General features: G+C 34.3%; 1 pseudogene; it reads right to left on the reverse strand.

The window, feature by feature from the left end:
* Positions 1 to 6,836: 6,836 nt before the first annotated feature.
* Positions 6,837 to 8,262, reverse strand: LOC107498513 (annotated as a pseudogene).
* Between the last annotated feature and the right edge of the window lie 326 nt (positions 8,263 to 8,588).

Genomic DNA, 8,588 nt, shown 5'->3' on the forward strand with positions numbered 1-8,588 from the left:
TTATATTTAACTTTTTAAAGAACTCTTAAACCATTTTCCAAAGCAGCTGTAGCATTTTACATTCCTACTAGATATGTATGAGAGTTCAAATGTCTCCACATTTTCATTAATATTTGTTATTTTCTTTCTTTTTTTTTTTTTTTGTTTAAGTTTAGCAATCCTAGTGGGTGTGAAGTGGTATCCCTTTGCAGTTTTGATTTGCATTTCCCTAATGACTAATGATGTTGAGCATCTATTTATATACTTCCTGGCCATTTGTATATCTTTGGAGAAATGTGTTTTCAGGTCTTTTAACAATTTTTAATTGGGTTATTTGTCTTTTTGGTAAGTTTTAAGAGTTCTTTATATATTCTGGATACTAGACTCTTATAATATATATGATTTGCAAGTATTTTCTCCAAATCTGTATAGAGTCTTTTCACTTTCTTAATACTATTCTTAAATACATAAAGTTTTTAATTTTGATGTTATTTACTTATTTTGCTTGTGCTTTTGGCCTTATACCTAAGAATCCATTGCAAAATTCAGGGCAAGTTAAGGTGTTGGCAGGGTTGGTTGCATGTATTTCTCTATTGCTGCTTTCAAGGTTCTCTTCTTATCTTTGACTTTCAACAGTTTGATAATAATGTCATTGGTATGGATCTCTTTTGCATTTATCCTTTTTGGAGTTCACTGGAATTCTTGGATGTATGTATTTGTGTTTTTTATTAAATTTGAGACATTATCTCTTCAAATAGTTTTTCTTTTTCATTCTCCCTTTTCTCCTTCTGATACTTCCATTATGGGTATATTAGAATGTTATGGAGTGTCTCACAAGTCTCTTAGGCTATGTTTGTTTTCTTCATTCTGTTTTTTTTTCTATTCTTCATACTGGATCATTTCAATTAACCTATTTCCAAGTTTGCTGATTCTTCTGCTTGTTCATATCTGCTATTGAAACTCTTTAGTGAATTTTCCATTTCAGGTACTATATTTCTCAGCTACAGAATTTTTGCTTGGTTCCTTTTTATAATTTTTATCTTTTTATTAATAGTTTCTATTTGGTGATAAATTATTCTTTTTTTTTTTTTTTTTAGCTTAATGGAGCATAATTTAACATAGTTGATTTAAAGTATCTATTAAGTCACCCAATGTCTATGATTTCTCAGGGACAGTTTCTGTTAATTTCTCCTGTGTGTGAGCCATACTTCCTTGTTTCTTTGTGTGCCTATTATTTTTTGTTGAAAATTGACATCTTGAATATTATAATGTGGTAACTCTGGAAATCTGGTTCTTTCTCCCTCCTCGGTTTTTTGGTTTGTTTTTTTTTTTTTTTTTTTTTGCTTGCTTTGTGTATAGTTGTTTGTTTAGTGACTTTACTAAATTATTTTTGTAAAGTTTATATTTTTTGTCATTTCTGGTCTCTGAGGTCTCTGTTCATTTTTCTTGTGATCAGCTAGCATTTTTACCTTGACCACTTTGAAAGAAGATAGAAAAAAAAAACTCTCTTAGTCTTTGCTTAATGTCTCTGTATTGGGGCACACCTTTAATGTTTATTTAGACTATTTTGAACTCTGCCTTAGTCTTTACTTTCTGTTAATGCTGAGCCTAGAGGTCAGCCAGAGATGAAAGCTTAGGGTCTTCTTAGGTATTTCCTGAGCAAGCACACTGGGCTAGCATGTGACTTAATAAATTCCCTAATACACATGAGTGTGTTTCATTTCCAAGATTTCCAAATGAAATTTCTTCCCTAACTTTTCTTGCAGTCTTTCAACATGTCTGTTGTTTGTGCTGACTATAATCTTAAGCCATACTTGACAGAGAATTGTTCATTTGCCTTAAAATGTTTTTTTTTTTAAATGCCTTCTATTTTATGAATTTGAGCTCTAAGGCAAGGGAAGTAATAGCTAAAATAAATGAATGGGACTACATCAAACTAAAAAATTTCTGTTCGGCAAAAGAAATTGTCAACAAGGTAAAGAGACAACCATCCAAATGGGAAAATATATATGCAAGCAACACCTCCAATGAGGGCCTAATATCCAAAATATACAAAGAACTTATACAACTTAGTAATGACAAAAAAAAACAAATGATTCAATAAATAAATGGTCAGAGGACATAAACAGATACTTCTCCCAAGAAGACATACAAATGGCTAACAAACATATGCAAAGATGCTCAACGTCACTAGCTATTAGGGAAATGCAAATAAAAACCACAATGAGACTGCATCTCATACCTATTAGAATAACTATAATCAACAGCACAAGTAATAACAAATGTTGGAGAGGATGCGGAGAAAAAGGACCCCTCATACACTACTGGTGAGACTGAAAATTGGTACAGCCACTAGGGAAAATAATATGGAGGTTCCTCAAAAAACTAAGAATTGATCTGTTATGTGATCCAGCAATCCCTCTACTAGGTATTTACCCCAAAGATTTGAAAACCCATATCCAAAAAGATATTTGCACACCGATGTTCATAGCGGCATTATTCACAGTGGCCAGGATGTGGAAGCAACCAAATTGTCCTATGATAGATGAGTGGCTAAGGAAGATGTGGTACATATGTACAATGGAATATTACTCGGCCATAAGAAGAGATGAAATACTGCCATTTGCGACCACATGGACGGACCTCGAGATAATTATACTAAGCAAAATAAGCCAGACAGAAAAGTTAAAAATCACATGATATCACTTATATGTGGGATATAAACCTAAAAGCAACAAAGGAACATGACAAACAAATAGAGACTCATGAACAAGGACTATAGACTTGTGGTTACAGAGGGTAGGAGGTGGGAAAGGAGAGTGTAGGTAGATGGTTAAGGGGATCAAATATAGGGGAGTAGGTGGAAGCTAAAGTGTGTAAAGGGGATCAAATATATGGTAGCTAAATAAAACTGGACTTCGGGTTGTAAACACACAATAGATTATATAGCTGTCAAATTATAATGTTCATCTGAAGATTATATAATTGTATTCACCAATGTTACCCCCAATAAACTTAATAAAAATAAATAAATTAAAAAATAGAAAATAAAACCAAAAAAAAAAAAAAGCCTCTAACCTTGAACATGGACCATAGACTAGTGGTTACCAGAGGATAGAAGGTGTGGGAGGAGCGAGGAGGTAGATGGGGTAAAGGAGGTCAAATATGCGGTGACAGAAAGAAATCTAACTATGAGAGGTGAGTACGCAGTGTAAATATATATATACCTTACTGTTAAAGTGTACAGCTGAAACTTATTTGACTTTGTTAACCAATGTTCACCATAGAAATTAATTAATTATTTTTTTAAAAAAGCGCCCTCTGCAAAGTGGCTGCTCTGACCTAAAAAAGTTTTAAATTTTGTAAAACAAAGGCAAGTACCTTGAATCAATCCATCAGGTGACCCCCAAACAGATCAAAACAAACAAAAAATTTTGAGAATAAGGCCTGTTCTTTTCCCTCTGAAACCAGAGCCCAAGTCCAAGAGTAGGTAAAACTGCCGCAAAACTTCCATACCATTCTTGTGTTGCCTTTTTTTTTTTTAGTGTTTGCTTGTTTTCTGTAAACCTTTGACTGTTTTCCAGAGTTCTAAAAAATTGATTATGAATTTTTTGCTCAATTTTTCATTATTTCTGTGAAGAAACAGACCTTTGGAATTACCTATTCTGACATTTTCCTAATGTTACCAAACTCATCATTTTAACTCAGCCACACTGGACCTGGCTCGTATTTTGTCTTTGTCTCTCAGTTTTAGGAACTTTTTCAATAGTGTGACATTTTAAGTAAGATCATCTGCCTTTGAATTTTAGTTTGGCCACTTTCTGGGCATGAAACCTTCAGTAAGTCACTCCATGAATCTTGGTTTCAGCATTTGTTCAGAATGATGACAAAAATAATCATTTTCATCTTTGAAGAGAAGGGGTATTATGTGTACAAAATGAAATAATGTATGTAATTGAAAATTTTTTAATATAAGATGATAAAATTATATTAAAATGCAAAGTTTCAGAAAGCCATATTTTACTTCTATTACCTCTGCCATTCAATTCTACACATTTTCAAGTATTTTATCTTTATGTGATGACTTTTCTGTCATTCTTTCTAAAAACTGTAATACTCATAGATTGTAATACTCTTGCTACTTATTTACCATAAACAAATATTTAATGAGAATGTGTTTGTGAGGAAGATAAGCCAAAGTTCCTCATAAATTTGTAAAACAGAATAAGACATGTCAATATTACTTGAGAGAAAAATATATTTAATATTTCTCACAATATTTGTTTTCTTCAATAATAATCAAAGTAAAGCTTTCTATTATTTCAGAAAAACCACCAGTCAGATATTCAGGAATTTGTTTTCCTCTGTTCAATTTTAAGAGTTTGGGATTCTTATTGTTAGAATCACACTTGAGAATTACTTGAGAAGGGTTTTTGTTTTTCTTTTCTTTTTAATACCAATCCCCTTCTGAATCTCAATTGAGAACCAAGAGCGAAGCATATATATTTTTTAAAAGCTCTGTAGAAAATTATAATAAGCAGTCAAGATTAAAAAGCACTGATTCAAATGTTTCTGTTTTCTTATAGAAAGAGAATCAAGAGTGATATGGACATAACAGTCCAAGGGCCTTATAGTACATCCATCTTACATATGCATAAAATATCAACACATCTATTATTATACATGAGTCTGATACCAAATGAATTCCATAGATAAATACATTTTTCCATTTTTCCATTCAACTGAGATTGGAGGCAATAAGTGATTTGTCAGAAGTCTACAAGCTAGAACATGAGAGAATCGCATGTCAGAACTGAGGTTGATTTTTAAGCCCAGGATTCTTTTATAATGATATGCCCATCCAGCTTTCTTATCACTCATTCCCAACAGTCCTGCTGTTGATGCTCTTTGGAAATCTATATCTTTTAAATTACCTCTATTTTAGGGCAATGGTCTAGTAAAGAACTCATGGTTTTCCTTATTCAGTGTAAACATTATGATTCAACACACCAAAACTTTCTCACCAACATTTCCAATGATTTCATCCCATTTTTTTGTCTAAGATTTTTGCCCTTAAAATATTCCTCCTTAGATCAACACTATTTGTCCTTCTCTGGTTATCTTTCTGTGTATATGTAGCCTACTGAAAATCATACACTGTGTGAATTGCTACTTGCTCTCCATCTTCATCAAGAGCCTCTGTGTCCCTCGTAATCCATTTTAGTGTTTATATCTAAGACTTCAACACTTACCTCACTTTCTAGTCACTTTTCAACTATCAGCAGACTTCTGTCTCAATGATACCACTGAAAATACTCCTATGAAGCACTCCGAATATCCAAATCCAGTGAAATGTGCTCATTTCTGGCCTAATTTGACCTCTGGTAACTATAGGAGGTTGACGAGATTTGGATCAAGAAAAAAAAAATAACCAGGAGATGGCAATAGTACCCACAAGATTTATTTTAGTGATATTTTGGTAGGTTTGCATGTGAGAGAAATCCCTCATAGCATGAAAACACTAAGGAGGAAAGCAGGGGCTGTCTTAGGGAAAAAAGGGTCAGAGAGGGGACTTACATGTCTAGAGGGGGCTTACATGTCAGCGGCACAGAAGAGAATCTCTGGGTCAGAGTTCCAGAAAGCAGCAGCCGCTTAACATTTTAATTGCACCAGGGGTTTTATCTTTCTCTAGCTAGCAGATGTTGGGTGCAGTTTTGTGGGATATGCAAAGCAAGTAGGCTCTAAATCTCTAGAAATATTTATATTTAAAAAAATAAGATATGTAAATTTTCAGTTTGGCATTGGTTGGCTTTTGCTCTTGCTGCAAAAAAATAAGCTACGGAGGGGCTAATATATAGAGTTCATCTTTGATTCATTCATATAACAATAACTCAGATATCTAGATAAACTCCAGGAACCTCGAAACTAAACTCAATATCTTTCTATTAAATACAGTTCTTTTTCTCTTATTCTATCTCAGTGAAAGAAATACTGTGTCACTGAAGCTAAAGCAGCCCACATTGTCTTTCATGTACTCTAATCCATGACTATTTTATTAATTACAGTTTCTTTACATCTTTTATCTCTTCATCATGCTATTTCCATAAATGATACCTTAAATCATGATGTCTTTGTATCTTGCTATATTGTTACCAAAGTCTCTTAATTAAACCTCTTCTCTCTGGTCCTATTGTTGCCTGGCACATCCTTCGCACAATCATCAAGATAATTTTTCTAAAACTCAAATATTATGATGTCCATTTGTTTGTTTAAAGCTTTTTTTTTTAACTCTCTACTGTTTACTACAGCAGTTGACACACTATGACCTACAGGTCAAACCCAGCCTTCTGCCTGGTTTTTTAAATACAGTTTTATTGGAACACAGTTACTCCCATTCATTTACATATGGTATATTACTACTTTCATGCTACAACAGCTGAGTTGAGTAGTTGTAAACAAGACCACATGGCTCACGAAGGCAAATACATTTACTATTTGGCCACCTACAGAGAAAGTTTGTCAATCTCTAGACTAAAAGGTAAAGTATAGAAGCTTGTCATGACCTACAAGCCCTCATAAGGTAACCTCTCTAATCTTAGTTTTATCCTCACTATATCTCGCATCATTACTCTAAATTACAGCCATATGAAACTACTGGTAGTTTTCAAAATGTACCAGGATACTTTATTTTTTAATGGAAAGTTATACAAAGTTTAATATAGTCACATCTTTTACACATTTGACAAAAATAACATTCTAATTAATGAAAGAAAAATTTAATAGGCAATAATATCTTAATCTCTATGAATATAAGATGAACATGTGAAAACTATTTTAGAGTTTGGTTATCATAGATGTCACCTCACTGGTACAAGACTAAAACCTGCATCAGTGGAATGGCTGCAAGCTTCCCCATGAGCGGTATCCAGCAATAGTGATTTTAAGGCCAGTGGAGACTTCTGCAAGTTACACACGTCCATCCACTACAAATGCCTACACAACTGTATTGTCTGATTGCAGAAGCTTATTTGAGTAAGTCTGAATATGCCACACACATGTAGCCTCATTAAATTTGCTTCCTCAAATATATATATTAGAGTTTGGGATTTGTTTTCATTGATTGTGTAAGTATAACAAGTCCTTCTCCCTCAATTTGTTGCTGACTACTGACAATTCTTTAAGACTCCTGTTGTATGTAGCAAGACTTTCACTGAGATTCTTTGCTCCTGCATTTTCTATTGTGTTGAAAGAAAGATCTATTACTTCCAGGGTAGTATTGCTTTTCGGTATACCAGCCCAAAACACCATTCCATCACAAGTTATTTTATTGCAGCTGCATCAAGGTAGCACAGGCTTTTGTTCAGATACGGTGCATCACATAACTGTTTTATAACTCAATTTCTTATATCATGCTTATACATGTGTCATTCAACAAGGCAGTGATTTTTTTTTTAACTTGTAGCCTAGATGAACTTTAGACTTTTTCTGTTCATTGTACAGTGTAGGTTGGTTTATGTTTATTCCTTTGTTTGGTTTTGAGTTAGGACTGTAGCAAATGCTATCACACTTTGCATTCCCGTATCACAGTCACCCAGATCTAACTCCTCTAAGGGTGAATTAATTTGTAGCATTGCTGCAAAAAACATTCCACCTTTATTTTCAATTTGTTTCCAGTAAGTCTTAGGTTTTTCAGGGCAGTAGTCTCATATAGTGCTTTAGCTATCAATTCTCTAGCTTCAGGCCCAATATTATTAAACATAAGATTTAAGTAAATGAGACTGTATTATTTCATTACTATAAAGATTCTTCTCTAAAACGCTAAACAGTATCCAAAAATCTTCACCTGTTACTCTTTCTACTATTGATGGTTGCCAGCACTGTTTAGTGAGATGCCTTCGAACCCTTTTTCCATTTCTTCAACCACTCCTTGGAGTGTATGCAATATAAAAAAATTAATTTTCTGGGACTGTTCCATAGATCTTTTTATTTTATTTTATTTTATTTTTATTTATTTATTTATTTTTTATTATGGTGCCATTGATTAACAAAATCCAATAAGTTTCAGGTGTACGATTTAGCAGTAAGGCATATATATATATACACACACATACACACACACACACACACACACGTATGTATATATATATGTATATGTGTGTATATGTATGTGTGTATATGTGTGTGTGTATGTGTATGTATGTGTGTGTGTGTGTGTGTGTGTGTGTGTGTGTGTGTGTGTAGCATTGTGTTCCACAGATTCTTATTATGTTCCCGGAGATTGCCAATAGGTGCTGGAGCTTCCTTCAGGACAACCTATGGTGAGAAGTCAGGACTCGCTGTGAGGACTGGGGCTTTCCTACAGCTGAGGGTGTTCTGGCCACAGCTGAAGTTTATAGAACACCCTCCAGTTGCACTCCCTAGAGCTGCAGCCTACTAGGAAGAATTAGTTGTAGCTCCCTGCGTGTTTCTTCCTGGCCAGGCTGGCGCTGCAGGGCACTCTACTTCTTACTGCTGCATTTGGCCAGCGCCCTGGCCAGAGTAGGGCTGGGAGTCTGGCCAGAGGTGGGCCTGCGACTTGGCCTGGGCAGCTTCCTAGGCCTCCTTGGGCC

This window comes from Rousettus aegyptiacus, unplaced genomic scaffold (genome assembly GCF_014176215.1).
Source record: "Rousettus aegyptiacus isolate mRouAeg1 unplaced genomic scaffold, mRouAeg1.p scaffold_m13_p_6, whole genome shotgun sequence".
NCBI lineage: Eukaryota > Metazoa > Chordata > Mammalia > Chiroptera > Pteropodidae > Rousettus > Rousettus aegyptiacus.